At 63.2% G+C, this 14767-nt stretch overlaps 4 pseudogenes; all 4 read right to left on the minus strand.

Annotated features, from left to right (window-relative positions):
- Positions 1 to 273: 273 nt before the first annotated feature.
- On the minus strand, positions 274 to 392 carry LOC142866638 (uncharacterized; annotated as a pseudogene).
- Positions 393 to 4244: 3852 nt separating this feature from the next.
- Positions 4245 to 4363, minus strand: LOC142866640 (uncharacterized; annotated as a pseudogene).
- A 3858-nt stretch (positions 4364 to 8221) lies between these two features.
- LOC142866641 (uncharacterized) lies at positions 8222 to 8340 on the minus strand (annotated as a pseudogene).
- A 3851-nt stretch (positions 8341 to 12191) lies between these two features.
- On the minus strand, positions 12192 to 12310 carry LOC142866642 (uncharacterized; annotated as a pseudogene).
- Positions 12311 to 14767: the final 2457 nt, after the last annotated feature.

Below are 14767 nucleotides of genomic sequence, written 5' to 3' on the forward strand. Positions count from 1 at the left end.
GGAACTCCCTCCCCTCTCAGACTCTCAAGGTTTCCTCCAGCGTGTCGGTTCCCACAGAGCAGACCTTTGGTCTGAGACCTGACAGTCCAGATGCCACGCGTGCTGCCGCGTGGCGGCGGTGTCGCGGCTTGGGACAAGAGGAGGCCCCACGGTGCGGGCTGGGGCGCCAGGCACAGCGGCGGGCGCTGAGGGTGGGGGTGACCCCCACCCCGGGCCGCCGCCGCGCTCCCAGAAAGGGGACAGAACGAGAGGCAAAAAAAAAAAAAAAGCCGCCGCCTAGGGCACCCGTGATTCCCGGGCGGTCTCCCATCCAAGTACTAACGAGGCCCGACCCTGCTTAGCTTCCGAGACCAGAGGAGATGGGGGGCGTTCAGGGTGGTGTGGCCCTAGACGGCGGAGGGCGCCCCTGCCCCGCTCAAGAAGCCGAGCCTCTCTGCGCTTCCCCGCCGCCGCCTCCCGCCCCAGGCCCCGCGCCGGGCCGGGCCTGTTGAGTTCGCCGGCGGCCGGGTCCGGCGGGCTCCGAGGGACCGGGGTGATGGGCGGGGCGGGGCGGGGCGGGGGGCTGTCTCTCTCTACACACACACACACTCACACTCACTCACACTCACACAAGATGCGCCTCCACGGCTGGACTCGCCAAGGTGGAGACCTTCCAGCCCCCCTCCTCTCCCCGCCTGGCCTCCTTCACCTACCCGCCGCCCACCCCCAGCGCGTCGCCGCCGCTGACTGCGCACGCGCCCGGCGCTCGCCCTCTGACCCCAGCCAGGGGCCGCCCTCCCCCACAACCGCTTTCAGCTGTGCCCCCCTCCCCCCGCCCTGTGGGTGGGCTGCCGCCTATTCCCCCGGGCCAGGGCTGGGGCACAGCGCAAGGGGGAGGGGAGCGAGTGTATGGGGCATCTCTCTCTGGGGATGTGTCCCATGGGTGGGGTGGGGTGGGGTGGGGTGGCGTGGTTTGTGGGGCGCTGAAGAAATCAGTCCCCTCCATCTCCCACCTCTGGAAAACGCCCAAGCCCTTGGAGAACTGCCGGCACCGCTACCGTGGGGGCCGGGACCCTCCTCTGTGTCCTCCTGTGGCCCAGTCCAAGGGGCCTGGGCCTGGCCGGGGCTGCATTGGACCCCGACCACCCTGGCGTGTGGACTCGCTAAAAATCGGCCATTAGATATTGGATTCCAGCTTCCTTGAGGTCATTTCACTAATGAGTGCACCGGAAAGAGTTTCCTAATCCATCTGTGAGGGTGGCAACTGAAAGAGAATTTGAAAGCTGACAGAATAGGCGAGGGAAGGCATAGGAGATTTCCACACCCAGCAAGGAAGCCTTTCCCGAAATGGAAGAAAGAAACGAGCAAACAGAGACACCGGTAGCCCGCCCGGATCAGAGTCTGCCCCCGAGAGAAAGCACCCTGACCAGGTTCACCCGTGGGTGGGTGGCGAGCTAGCGGCATTCAGAAGAGCGAGGCCCGCAGTCTGTGCGGAAGACACCTGCACTCGGGTGTGTGTGGCGGCGCGATTCCCAAGCAGCTCCAGATGTTAAACCAAGGAGAAGCCAGGGAGTTCCCAACGCCCCAGGTGTCCTCAGCCCACGACTGGCTGCTGTGGGAATGCGAAGCCCGGCTCCTTGTCTCAGAGCGGGGTTCCCAGGAGGATCAGGCTGAAGCTGGGACTTGGCCGCAAAGTGTCCCCTCGCATGGCCACCCCCTTCCCCTTCCTGCTCCTCTACTCCTGGTGCCCCTCCATCCAGGGGCCAGACCTTAAAGAGTCACCGCAAGAGAATCCTGGTCCCAAAGGAGCCTTCTGGGGGACCGGTGCTGAGAGAGGTTGTGGGCATGGCCCGCTGGGGCTCTGCCCGACCCAGGGCTGAGAGACGCCACCTCCCAGCTCTGGGTCCCTGCAGGAAGTGTTGGCAAGCACAGGGCCAGTCCTCCAAAGGCCCAGGTACAGGGAGCCCAGGCCAAGCAGCCTGTGGAAGAAGCCACTTGCCGTGCCACCCCGGGAACAGGACTGCAGGCCCCGGCCCTTCCCACCTCCTCCTCCTCCTCTTCCCCCCCACCCCCCGCCCCCACCCCTCCACCGACATGGCACAGGGCTCAGAGACACCTCAGACCCTTGCTACCCAAAGTGCAAAGGGCATCGGTTGCTCCTCCAAACCCCCCGCCCAGCAGACCACGTTGTCCAGCCAGCCCCCGGGCCTCCCTGGGGTGCCCAGCACAAAAGTGCAGACACCCACCGGACCCTCAGTCTCAGTTTTCGGATGTTTTTGCCACTCTAAGGACCCGCAGGCCAGCTGGGCCTTCGGGCAGGACAGAGAGCCCCGGAATCCGACGTGGAGAGCTGCGTGTACGTCCCCATCAGGAGGCGGTCCCCACCTCCGGGGCTCTCCCCTTGCGGGGAGCGGCAGCCCCAGGGCCTCAGGCAAGACACCAGGCTGGGCCCCCCCACGGCACAGCGGGGGGGGGGGGGGGAGGGGGCACAGCGGGGGGGCACGTTCCCCGCACAAGCGCCTTAGGGATGGCTGCTGGAGACTGCTGCGGCCACCCTGCTGCCGGGTTTCTGGAGGGCTTCCTGGAAGCAGCGTCCACACCAAGCCCTTGGAAGGCCCAGGCGACGGAGGAGCCAGCCGGTCAGGCAGGGGCCGAGGACGGTGAGAGGCCGGGCGGGAAGGAGCATGTCAGGCAGGGGCAGAGGACGGTGACAGGCCGGGCGGGAAGGAGCCGGTCAGGCGGGGGCCCAGGACAGTGACGGGCCTGGCCAGGGAGGAGCGAGTCAGGCAGGGGCAGAGGAGACGGGCTGGGTAAGGGTTAGGGTTACAGTTAGGGCACAATTCACAATCGCAAAGATGTGGAAGCGACCCGAGTGCCCATCCATCCAGGAGTGCATTAATAAAATGTGGCGCGTGGACACCACGGAGTGCCATTCGGCTGTGAGGAGCAGCGGTGAGAGGGCACCTCTCGTGTTCTCCTGGCCAGAGCTGGAACCCGTTCCAGTAAGCCAAGTATCCCAAGAATGGACACACGAGCACCACGTGAGCGCGCTCACCGGCAAATTGGTACGAACGGATGGACACCTAAGTGGACAGAGAGGAATCCCCTTCCTCGGGTGGGTGTCGGGCGGGTGGGGGGAGGGGATGGGCATACACATCCATTAGGAATGGGGTGGGTGCGCACCGACTGGGGCATGGGCGCACTTGAAGCTAATGACCCGAGGGGGGAGGCTGGGAGAGGGCAACGTACCCGACCTTAACATTGGTACCCCCACAATACGCTGGAGGTATACAACATGAGAGGTAAATGAATAAGAACACAGGGGGGAGGGGGGCACGGGCAACACATGTCACCTGAATACTTGTACTCCCATCATCTGCTTGAAAAGAGAGAGAAAAGAAAATGCAATAATAGAGGCCGGGCGCGGTGGCTCACGCCTGTAATCCTAGCTCTTGGGAGGCCGAGGCGGGTGGATTGCTCAAGGTCAGGAGTTCAAAACCAGCCTGAGCAAGAGCGAGACCCCGTCTCTACTATAAATAGAAAGAAATTGATTGGCCAACTGATATATATATATATATAAAAAAAAATTAGCCGGGCATAGTGGCGCATGCCTGTAGTCCCAGCTACTCGGGAGGCTGAGGCAGAAGGATCACTCGAGCCCAGGAGTTTGAGGTTGCTGTGAGCTAGGGTGACGCCACGGCACTCACTCTAGCCTGGACAACAAAGTGAGACTCTGTCTCAAAAAAAAAAAAAAAAAAGAAAAAAAAAAAAAAAGAAAATGCAATAATAGAGGTAAGAGACACTTTTTAAAAATAATGAATCCGAAGAGAAAAGTAAAAGGAGGCCTGTGGAGCAGGTCTGGGTGTGACTCCGGATCCCCCAACATCAGGTGCCACCACCAAAGATTCCTACGTGGAGCCCGTAGAACCCCAAAAGCAACGGGACGAGTTCTGGTCACATACTCCCTCAAAATGACATCCTGGCCTTCTTCTGGAACTCCCTCCCCTCTCAGACTCTCAAGGTTTCCTCCAGCGTGTCGGTTCCCACAGAGCAGACCTTTGGTCTGAGACCTGACAGTCCAGATGCCACGCGTGCTGCCGCGTGGCGGCGGTGTCGCGGCTTGGGACAAGAGGAGGCCCCACGGTGCGGGCTGGGGCGCCAGGCACAGCGGCGGGCGCTGAGGGTGGGGGTGACCCCCACCCCGGGCCGCCGCCGCGCTCCCAGAAAGGGGACAGAACGAGAGGCAAAAAAAAAAAAAAAGCCGCCGCCTAGGGCACCCGTGATTCCCGGGCGGTCTCCCATCCAAGTACTAACGAGGCCCGACCCTGCTTAGCTTCCGAGACCAGAGGAGATGGGGGGCGTTCAGGGTGGTGTGGCCCTAGACGGCGGAGGGCGCCCCTGCCCCGCTCAAGAAGCCGAGCCTCTCTGCGCTTCCCCGCCGCCGCCTCCCGCCCCAGGCCCCGCGCCGGGCCGGGCCTGTTGAGTTCGCCGGCGGCCGGGTCCGGCGGGCTCCGAGGGACCGGGGTGATGGGCGGGGCGGGGCGGGGCGGGGGGCTGTCTCTCTCTACACACACACACACTCACACTCACTCACACTCACACAAGATGCGCCTCCACGGCTGGACTCGCCAAGGTGGAGACCTTCCAGCCCCCCTCCTCTCCCCGCCTGGCCTCCTTCACCTACCCGCCGCCCACCCCCAGCGCGTCGCCGCCGCTGACTGCGCACGCGCCCGGCGCTCGCCCTCTGACCCCAGCCAGGGGCCGCCCTCCCCCACAACCGCTTTCAGCTGTGCCCCCCTCCCCCCGCCCTGTGGGTGGGCTGCCGCCTATTCCCCCGGGCCAGGGCTGGGGCACAGCGCAAGGGGGAGGGGAGCGAGTGTATGGGGCATCTCTCTCTGGGGATGTGTCCCATGGGTGGGGTGGGGTGGGGTGGGGTGGCGTGGTTTGTGGGGCGCTGAAGAAATCAGTCCCCTCCATCTCCCACCTCTGGAAAACGCCCAAGCCCTTGGAGAACTGCCGGCACCGCTACCGTGGGGGCCGGGACCCTCCTCTGTGTCCTCCTGTGGCCCAGTCCAAGGGGCCTGGGCCTGGCCGGGGCTGCATTGGACCCCGACCACCCTGGCGTGTGGACTCGCTAAAAATCGGCGATTAGATATTGGATTCCAGCTTCCTTGAGGTCATTTCACTAATGAGTGCACCGGAAAGAGTTTCCTAATCCATCTGTGAGGGTGGCAACTGAAAGAGAATTTGAAAGCTGACAGAATAGGCGAGGGAAGGCATAGGAGATTTCCACACCCAGCAAGGAAGCCTTTCCCGAAATGGAAGAAAGAAACGAGCAAACAGAGACACCGGTAGCCCGCCCGGATCAGAGTCTGCCCCCGAGAGAAAGCACCCTGACCAGGTTCACCCGTGGGTGGGTGGCGAGCTAGCGGCATTCAGAAGAGCGAGGCCCGCAGTCTGTGCGGAAGACACCTGCACTCGGGTGTGTGTGGCGGCGCGATTCCCAAGCAGCTCCAGATGTTAAACCAAGGAGAAGCCAGGGAGTTCCCAACGCCCCAGGTGTCCTCAGCCCACGACTGGCTGCTGTGGGAATGCGAAGCCCGGCTCCTTGTCTCAGAGCGGGGTTCCCAGGAGGATCAGGCTGAAGCTGGGACTTGGCCGCAAAGTGTCCCCTCGCATGGCCACCCCCTTCCCCTTCCTGCTCCTCTACTCCTGGTGCCCCTCCATCCAGGGGCCAGACCTTAAAGAGTCACCGCAAGAGAATCCTGGTCCCAAAGGAGCCTTCTGGGGGACCGGTGCTGAGAGAGGTTGTGGGCATGGCCCGCTGGGGCTCTGCCCGACCCAGGGCTGAGAGACGCCACCTCCCAGCTCTGGGTCCCTGCAGGAAGTGTTGGCAAGCACAGGGCCAGTCCTCCAAAGGCCCAGGTACAGGGAGCCCAGGCCAAGCAGCCTGTGGAAGAAGCCACTTGCCGTGCCACCCCGGGAACAGGACTGCAGGCCCCGGCCCTTCCCACCTCCTCCTCCTCCTCTTCCCCCCCACCCCCCGCCCCCACCCCTCCACCGACATGGCACAGGGCTCAGAGACACCTCAGACCCTTGCTACCCAAAGTGCAAAGGGCATCGGTTGCTCCTCCAAACCCCCCGCCCAGCAGACCACGTTGTCCAGCCAGCCCCCGGGCCTCCCTGGGGTGCCCAGCACAAAAGTGCAGACACCCACCGGACCCTCAGTCTCAGTTTTCGGATGTTTTTGCCACTCTAAGGACCCGCAGGCCAGCTGGGCCTTCGGGCAGGACAGAGAGCCCCGGAATCCGACGTGGAGAGCTGCGTGTACGTCCCCATCAGGAGGCGGTCCCCACCTCCGGGGCTCTCCCCTTGCGGGGAGCAGCAGCCCCAGGGCCTCAGGCAAGACACCAGGCTGGGCCCCCCCACGGCACAGCGGGGGGGGGGGGGGAGGGGGCACAGCGGGGGGGGGGGGGGCACGTTCCCCGCACAAGCGCCTTAGGGACGGCTGCTGGAGACTGCTGCGGCCACCCTGCTGCCGGGTTTCTGGAGGGCTTCCTGGAAGCAGCGTCCACACCAAGCCCTTGGAAGGCCCAGGCGACGGAGGAGCCAGCCGGTCAGGCAGGGGCCGAGGACGGTGAGAGGCCGGGCGGGAAGGAGCATGTCAGGCAGGGGCAGAGGACGGTGACAGGCCGGGCGGGAAGGAGCCGGTCAGGCGGGGGGCCCAGGACAGTGACGGGCCTGGCCGGGGAGGAGCGAGTCAGGCAGGGGCAGAGGAGACGGGCTGGGTAAGGGTTAGGGTTACAGTTAGGGCACAATTCACAATCGCAAAGATGTGGAAGCGACCCGAGTGCCCATCCATCCAGGAGTGCATTAATAAAATGTGGCGCGTGGACACCACGGAGTGCCATTCGGCTATGAGGAGCAGCGGTGAGAGGGCACCTCTCGTGTTCTCCTGGCCAGAGCTGGAACCCGTTCCAGTAAGCCAAGTATCCCAAGAATGGACACTCGAGCACCACGTGAGCGCGCTCACCGGCAAATTGGTACGAACGGATGGACGCCTAAGTGGACAGAGAGGAATCCCCTTCCTCGGGTGGGTGTCGGGCGGGTGGGGGGAGGGGATGGGCATACACATCCATTAGGAATGGGGTGGGTGCGCACCGACTGGGGCATGGGCGCACTTGAAGCTAATGACCCGAGGGGGGAGGCTGGGAGAGGGCAACGTACCCGACCTTAACATTGGTACCCCCACAATACGCCGGAGGTATACAACATGAGAGGTAAATGAATAAGAACACAGGGGGGAGGGGGGCACGGGCAACACATGTCACCTGAATACTTGTACTCCCATCATCTGCTTGAAAAGAGAGAGAAAAGAAAATGCAATAATAGAGGCCGGGCGCGGTGGCTCACGCCTGTAATCCTAGCTCTTGGGAGGCCGAGGCGGGTGGATTGCTCAAGGTCAGGAGTTCAAAACCAGCCTGAGCAAGAGCGAGACCCCGTCTCTACTATAAATAGAAAGAAATTGATTGGCCAACTGATATATATATATATATAAAAAAAAATTAGCCGGGCATAGTGGCGCATGCCTGTAGTCCCAGCTACTCGGGAGGCTGAGGCAGAAGGATCACTCGAGCCCAGGAGTTTGAGGTTGCTGTGAGCTAGGGTGACGCCACGGCACTCACTCTAGCCTGGACAACAAAGTGAGACTCTGTCTCAAAAAAAAAAAAAAAAAAGAAAAAAAAAAAAAAGAAAATGCAATAATAGAGGTAAGAGACACTTTTTAAAAATAATGAATCCGAAGAGAAAAGTAAAAGGAGGCCTGTGGAGCAGGTCTGGGTGTGACTCCGGATCCCCCAACATCAGGTGCCACCACCAAAGATTCCTACGTGGAGCCCGTAGAACCCCAAAAGCAACGGGACGAGTTCTGGTCACATACTCCCTCAAAATGACATCCTGGCCTTCTTCTGGAACTCCCTCCCCTCTCAGACTCTCAAGGTTTCCTCCAGCGTGTCGGTTCCCACAGAGCAGACCTTTGGTCTGAGACCTGACAGTCCAGATGCCACGCGTGCTGCCGCGTGGCGGCGGTGTCGCGGCTTGGGACAAGAGGAGGCCCCACGGTGCGGGCTGGGGCGCCAGGCACAGCGGCGGGCGCTGAGGGTGGGGGTGACCCCCACCCCGGGCCGCCGCCGCGCTCCCAGAAAGGGGACAGAACGAGAGGCAAAAAAAAAAAAAAAGCCGCCGCCTAGGGCACCCGTGATTCCCGGGCGGTCTCCCATCCAAGTACTAACGAGGCCCGACCCTGCTTAGCTTCCGAGACCAGAGGAGATGGGGGGCGTTCAGGGTGGTGTGGCCCTAGACGGCGGAGGGCGCCCCTGCCCCGCTCAAGAAGCCGAGCCTCTCTGCGCTTCCCCGCCGCCGCCTCCCGCCCCAGGCCCCGCGCCGGGCCGGGCCTGTTGAGTTCGCCGGCGGCCGGGTCCGGCGGGCTCCGAGGGACCGGGGTGATGGGCGGGGCGGGGCGGGGCGGGGGGCTGTCTCTCTCTACACACACACACACTCACACTCACTCACACTCACACAAGATGCGCCTCCACGGCTGGACTCGCCAAGGTGGAGACCTTCCAGCCCCCCTCCTCTCCCCGCCTGGCCTCCTTCACCTACCCGCCGCCCACCCCCAGCGCGTCGCCGCCGCTGACTGCGCACGTGCCCGGCGCTCGCCCTCTGACCCCAGCCAGGGGCCGCCCTCCCCCACAACCGCTTTCAGCTGTGCCCCCCTCCCCCCGCCCTGTGGGTGGGCTGCCGCCTATTCCCCCGGGCCAGGGCTGGGGCACAGCGCAAGGGGGAGGGGAGCGAGTGTATGGGGCATCTCTCTCTGGGGATGTGTCCCATGGGTGGGGTGGGGTGGGGTGGGGTGGCGTGGTTTGTGGGGCGCTGAAGAAATCAGTCCCCTCCATCTCCCACCTCTGGAAAACGCCCAAGCCCTTGGAGAACTGCCGGCACCGCTACCGTGGGGGCCGGGACCCTCCTCTGTGTCCTCCTGTGGCCCAGTCCAAGGGGCCTGGGCCTGGCCGGGGCTGCATTGGACCCCGACCACCCTGGCGTGTGGACTCGCTAAAAATCGGCGATTAGATATTGGATTCCAGCTTCCTTGAGGTCATTTCACTAATGAGTGCACCGGAAAGAGTTTCCTAATCCATCTGTGAGGGTGGCAACTGAAAGAGAATTTGAAAGCTGACAGAATAGGCGAGGGAAGGCATAGGAGATTTCCACACCCAGCAAGGAAGCCTTTCCTGAAATGGAAGAAAGAAACGAGCAAACAGAGACACCGGTAGCCCGCCCGGATCAGAGTCTGCCCCCGAGAGAAAGCACCCTGACCAGGTTCACCCGTGGGTGGGTGGCGAGCTAGCGGCATTCAGAAGAGCGAGGCCCGCAGTCTGTGCGGAAGACACCTGCACTCGGGTGTGTGTGGCGGCGCGATTCCCAAGCAGCTCCAGATGTTAAACCAAGGAGAAGCCAGGGAGTTCCCAACGCCCCAGGTGTCCTCAGCCCACGACTGGCTGCTGTGGGAATGCGAAGCCCGGCTCCTTGTCTCAGAGCGGGGTTCCCAGGAGGATCAGGCTGAAGCTGGGACTTGGCCGCAAAGTGTCCCCTCGCATGGCCACCCCCTTCCCCTTCCTGCTCCTCTACTCCTGGTGCCCCTCCATCCAGGGGCCAGACCTTAAAGAGTCACCGCAAGAGAATCCTGGTCCCAAAGGAGCCTTCTGGGGGACCGGTGCTGAGAGAGGTTGTGGGCATGGCCCGCTGGGGCTCTGCCCGACCCAGGGCTGAGAGACGCCACCTCCCAGCTCTGGGTCCCTGCAGGAAGTGTTGGCAAGCACAGGGCCAGTCCTCCAAAGGCCCAGGTACAGGGAGCCCAGGCCAAGCAGCCTGTGGAAGAAGCCACTTGCCGTGCCACCCCGGGAACAGGACTGCAGGCCCCGGCCCTTCCCACCTCCTCCTCCTCCTCTTCCCCCCCACCCCCCGCCCCCACCCCTCCACCGACATGGCACAGGGCTCAGAGACACCTCAGACCCTTGCTACCCAAAGTGCAAAGGGCATCGGTTGCTCCTCCAAACCCCCCGCCCAGCAGACCACGTTGTCCAGCCAGCCCCCGGGCCTCCCTGGGGTGCCCAGCACAAAAGTGCAGACACCCACCGGACCCTCAGTCTCAGTTTTCGGATGTTTTTGCCACTCTAAGGACCCGCAGGCCAGCTGGGCCTTCGGGCAGGACAGAGAGCCCCGGAATCCGACGTGGAGAGCTGCGTGTACGTCCCCATCAGGAGGCGGTCCCCACCTCCGGGGCTCTCCCCTTGCGGGGAGCGGCAGCCCCAGGGCCTCAGGCAAGACACCAGGCTGGGCCCCCCCACGGCACAGCGGGGGGGGGGGGGGGAGGGGGCACAGCGGGGGGGCACGTTCCCCGCACAAGCGCCTTAGGGACGGCTGCTGGAGACTGCTGCGGCCACCCTGCTGCCGGGTTTCTGGAGGGCTTCCTGGAAGCAGCGTCCACACCAAGCCCTTGGAAGGCCCAGGCGACGGAGGAGCCAGCCGGTCAGGCAGGGGCCGAGGACGGTGAGAGGCCGGGCGGGAAGGAGCATGTCAGGCAGGGGCAGAGGACGGTGACAGGCCGGGCGGGAAGGAGCCGGTCAGGCGGGGGCCCAGGACAGTGACGGGCCTGGCCGGGGAGGAGCGAGTCAGGCAGGGGCAGAGGAGACGGGCTGGGTAAGGGTTAGGGTTACAGTTAGGGCACAATTCACAATCGCAAAGATGTGGAAGCGACCCGAGTGCCCATCCATCCAGGAGTGCATTAATAAAATGTGGCGCGTGGACACCACGGAGTGCCATTCGGCTGTGAGGAGCAGCGGTGAGAGGGCACCTCTCGTGTTCTCCTGGCCAGAGCTGGAACCCGTTCCAGTAAGCCAAGTATCCCAAGAATGGACACACGAGCACCACGTGAGCGCGCTCACCGGCAAATTGGTACGAACGGATGGACACCTAAGTGGACAGAGAGGAATCCCCTTCCTCGGGTGGGTGTCGGGCGGGTGGGGGGAGGGGATGGGCATACACATCCATTAGGAATGGGGTGGGTGCGCACCGACTGGGGCATGGGCGCACTTGAAGCTAATGACCCGAGGGGGGAGGCTGGGAGAGGGCAACGTACCCGACCTTAACATTGGTACCCCCACAATACGCTGGAGGTATACAACATGAGAGGTAAATGAATAAGAACACAGGGGGGAGGGGGGCACGGGCAACACATGTCACCTGAATACTTGTACTCCCATCATCTGCTTGAAAAGAGAGAGAAAAGAAAATGCAATAATAGAGGCCGGGCGCGGTGGCTCACGCCTGTAATCCTAGCTCTTGGGAGGCCGAGGCGGGTGGATTGCTCAAGGTCAGGAGTTCAAAACCAGCCTGAGCAAGAGCGAGACCCCGTCTCTACTATAAATAGAAAGAAATTGATTGGCCAACTGATATATATATATATATAAAAAAAAATTAGCCGGGCATAGTGGCGCATGCCTGTAGTCCCAGCTACTCGGGAGGCTGAGGCAGAAGGATCACTCGAGCCCAGGAGTTTGAGGTTGCTGTGAGCTAGGGTGACGCCACGGCACTCACTCTAGCCTGGACAACAAAGTGAGACTCTGTCTCAAAAAAAAAAAAAAAAAAGAAAAAAAAAAAAAAGAAAATGCAATAATAGAGGTAAGAGACACTTTTTAAAAATAATGAATCCGAAGAGAAAAGTAAAAGGAGGCCTGTGGAGCAGGTCTGGGTGTGACTCCGGATCCCCCAACATCAGGTGCCACCACCAAAGATTCCTACGTGGAGCCCGTAGAACCCCAAAAGCAACGGGACGAGTTCTGGTCACATACTCCCTCAAAATGACATCCTGGCCTTCTTCTGGAACTCCCTCCCCTCTCAGACTCTCAAGGTTTCCTCCAGCGTGTCGGTTCCCACAGAGCAGACCTTTGGTCTGAGACCTGACAGTCCAGATGCCACGCGTGCTGCCGCGTGGCGGCGGTGTCGCGGCTTGGGACAAGAGGAGGCCCCACGGTGCGGGCTGGGGCGCCAGGCACAGCGGCGGGCGCTGAGGGTGGGGGTGACCCCCACCCCGGGCCGCCGCCGCGCTCCCAGAAAGGGGACAGAACGAGAGGCAAAAAAAAAAAAAAAGCCGCCGCCTAGGGCACCCGTGATTCCCGGGCGGTCTCCCATCCAAGTACTAACGAGGCCCGACCCTGCTTAGCTTCCGAGACCAGAGGAGATGGGGGGCGTTCAGGGTGGTGTGGCCCTAGACGGCGGAGGGCGCCCCTGCCCCGCTCAAGAAGCCGAGCCTCTCTGCGCTTCCCCGCCGCCGCCTCCCGCCCCAGGCCCCGCGCCGGGCCGGGCCTGTTGAGTTCGCCGGCGGCCGGGTCCGGCGGGCTCCGAGGGACCGGGGTGATGGGCGGGGCGGGGCGGGGCGGGGGGCTGTCTCTCTCTACACACACACACACTCACACTCACTCACACTCACACAAGATGCGCCTCCACGGCTGGACTCGCCAAGGTGGAGACCTTCCAGCCCCCCTCCTCTCCCCGCCTGGCCTCCTTCACCTACCCGCCGCCCACCCCCAGCGCGTCGCCGCCGCTGACTGCGCACGCGCCCGGCGCTCGCCCTCTGACCCCAGCCAGGGGCCGCCCTCCCCCACAACCGCTTTCAGCTGTGCCCCCCTCCCCCCGCCCTGTGGGTGGGCTGCCGCCTATTCCCCCGGGCCAGGACTGGGGCACAGCGCAAGGGGGAGGGGAGCGAGTGTATGGGGCATCTCTCTCTGGGGATGTGTCCCATGGGTGGGGTGGGGTGGGGTGGCGTGGTTTGTGGGGCGCTGAAGAAATCAGTCCCCTCCATCTCCCACCTCTGGAAAACGCCCAAGCCCTTGGAGAACTGCCGGCACCGCTACCGTGGGGGCCGGGACCCTCCTCTGTGTCCTCCTGTGGCCCAGTCCAAGGGGCCTGGGCCTGGCCGGGGCTGCATTGGACCCCGACCACCCTGGCGTGTGGACTCGCCAAAAATCGGCCATTAGATATTGGATTCCAGCTTCCTTGAGGTCATTTCACTAATGAGTGCACCGGAAAGAGTTTCCTAATCCATCTGTGAGGGTGGCAACTGAAAGAGAATTTGAAAGCTGACAGAATAGGCGAGGGAAGGCATAGGAGATTTCCACACCCAGCAAGGAAGCCTTTCCCGAAATGGAAGAAAGAAACGAGCAAACAGAGACACCGGTAGCCCGCCCGGATCAGAGTCTGCCCCCGAGAGAAAGCACCCTGACCAGGTTCACCCGTGGGTGGGTGGCGAGCTAGCGGCATTCAGAAGAGCGAGGCCCGCAGTCTGTGCGGAAGACACCTGCACTCGGGTGTGTGTGGCGGCGCGATTCCCAAGCAGCTCCAGATGTTAAACCAAGGAGAAGCCAGGGAGTTCCCAACGCCCCAGGTGTCCTCAGCCCACGACTGGCTGCTGTGGGAATGCGAAGCCCGGCTCCTTGTCTCAGAGCGGGGTTCCCAGGAGGATCAGGCTGAAGCTGGGACTTGGCCGCAAAGTGTCCCCTCGCATGGCCACCCCCTTCCCCTTCCTGCTCCTCTACTCCTGGTGCCCCTCCATCCAGGGGCCAGACCTTAAAGAGTCACCGCAAGAGAATCCTGGTCCCAAAGGAGCCTTCTGGGGGACCGGTGCTGAGAGAGGTTGTGGGCATGGCCCGCTGGGGCTCTGCCCGACCCAGGGCTGAGAGACGCAACCTCCCAGCTCTGGGTCCCTGCAGGAAGTGTTGGCAAGCACAGGGCCAGTCCTCCAAAGGCCCAGGTACAGGGAGCCCAGGCCAAGCAGCCTGTGGAAGAAGCCACTTGCCGTGCCACCCCGGGAACAGGACTGCAGGCCCCGGCCCTTCCCACCTCCTCCTCCTCCTCTTCCCCCCCACCCCCCGCCCCCACCCCTCCACCGACATGGCACAGGGCTCAGAGACACCTCAGACCCTTGCTACCCAAAGTGCAAAGGGCATCGGTTGCTCCTCCAAACCCCCCGCCCAGCAGACCACGTTGTCCAGCCAGCCCCCGGGCCTCCCTGGGGTGCCCAGCACAAAAGTGCAGACACCCACCGGACCCTCAGTCTCAGTTTTCGGATGTTTTTGCCACTCTAAGGACCCGCAGGCCAGCTGGGCCTTCGGGCAGGACAGAGAGCCCCGGAATCCGACGTGGAGAGCTGCGTGTACGTCCCCATCAGGAGGCGGTCCCCACCTCCGGGGCTCTCCCCTTGCGGGGAGCGGCAGCCCCAGGGCCTCAGGCAAGACACCAGGCTGGCCCCCCCCACGGCACAGCGGGGGGGGGGGGGGGGGGAGGGGGCACAGCGGGGGGGCACGTTCCCCGCACAAGCGCCTTAGGGACGGCTGCTGGAGACTGCTGCGGCCACCCTGCTGCCGGGTTTCTGGAGGGCTTCCTGGAAGCAGCGTCCACACCAAGCCCTTGGAAGGCCCAGGCGACGGAGGAGCCAGCCGGTCAGGCAGGGGCCGAGGACGGTGAGAGGCCGGGCGGGAAGGAGCATGTCAGGCAGGGGCAGAGGACGGTGACAGGCCGGGCGGGAATGAGCCGGTCAGGCGGGGGCCCAGGACAGTGACGGGCCTGGCCGGGGAGGAGCGAGTCAGGCAGGGGCAGAGGAGACGGGCTGGGTAAGGGTTAGGGTTACAGTTAGGGCACAATTCACAATCGCAAAGATGTGGAAGCGACCCGA

The sequence above is a fragment of the Microcebus murinus genome, unplaced genomic scaffold (genome assembly GCF_040939455.1).
Source record: "Microcebus murinus isolate Inina unplaced genomic scaffold, M.murinus_Inina_mat1.0 scaf006_hap2_Mmur4.0, whole genome shotgun sequence".
NCBI classification, from domain to species: domain Eukaryota; kingdom Metazoa; phylum Chordata; class Mammalia; order Primates; family Cheirogaleidae; genus Microcebus; species Microcebus murinus.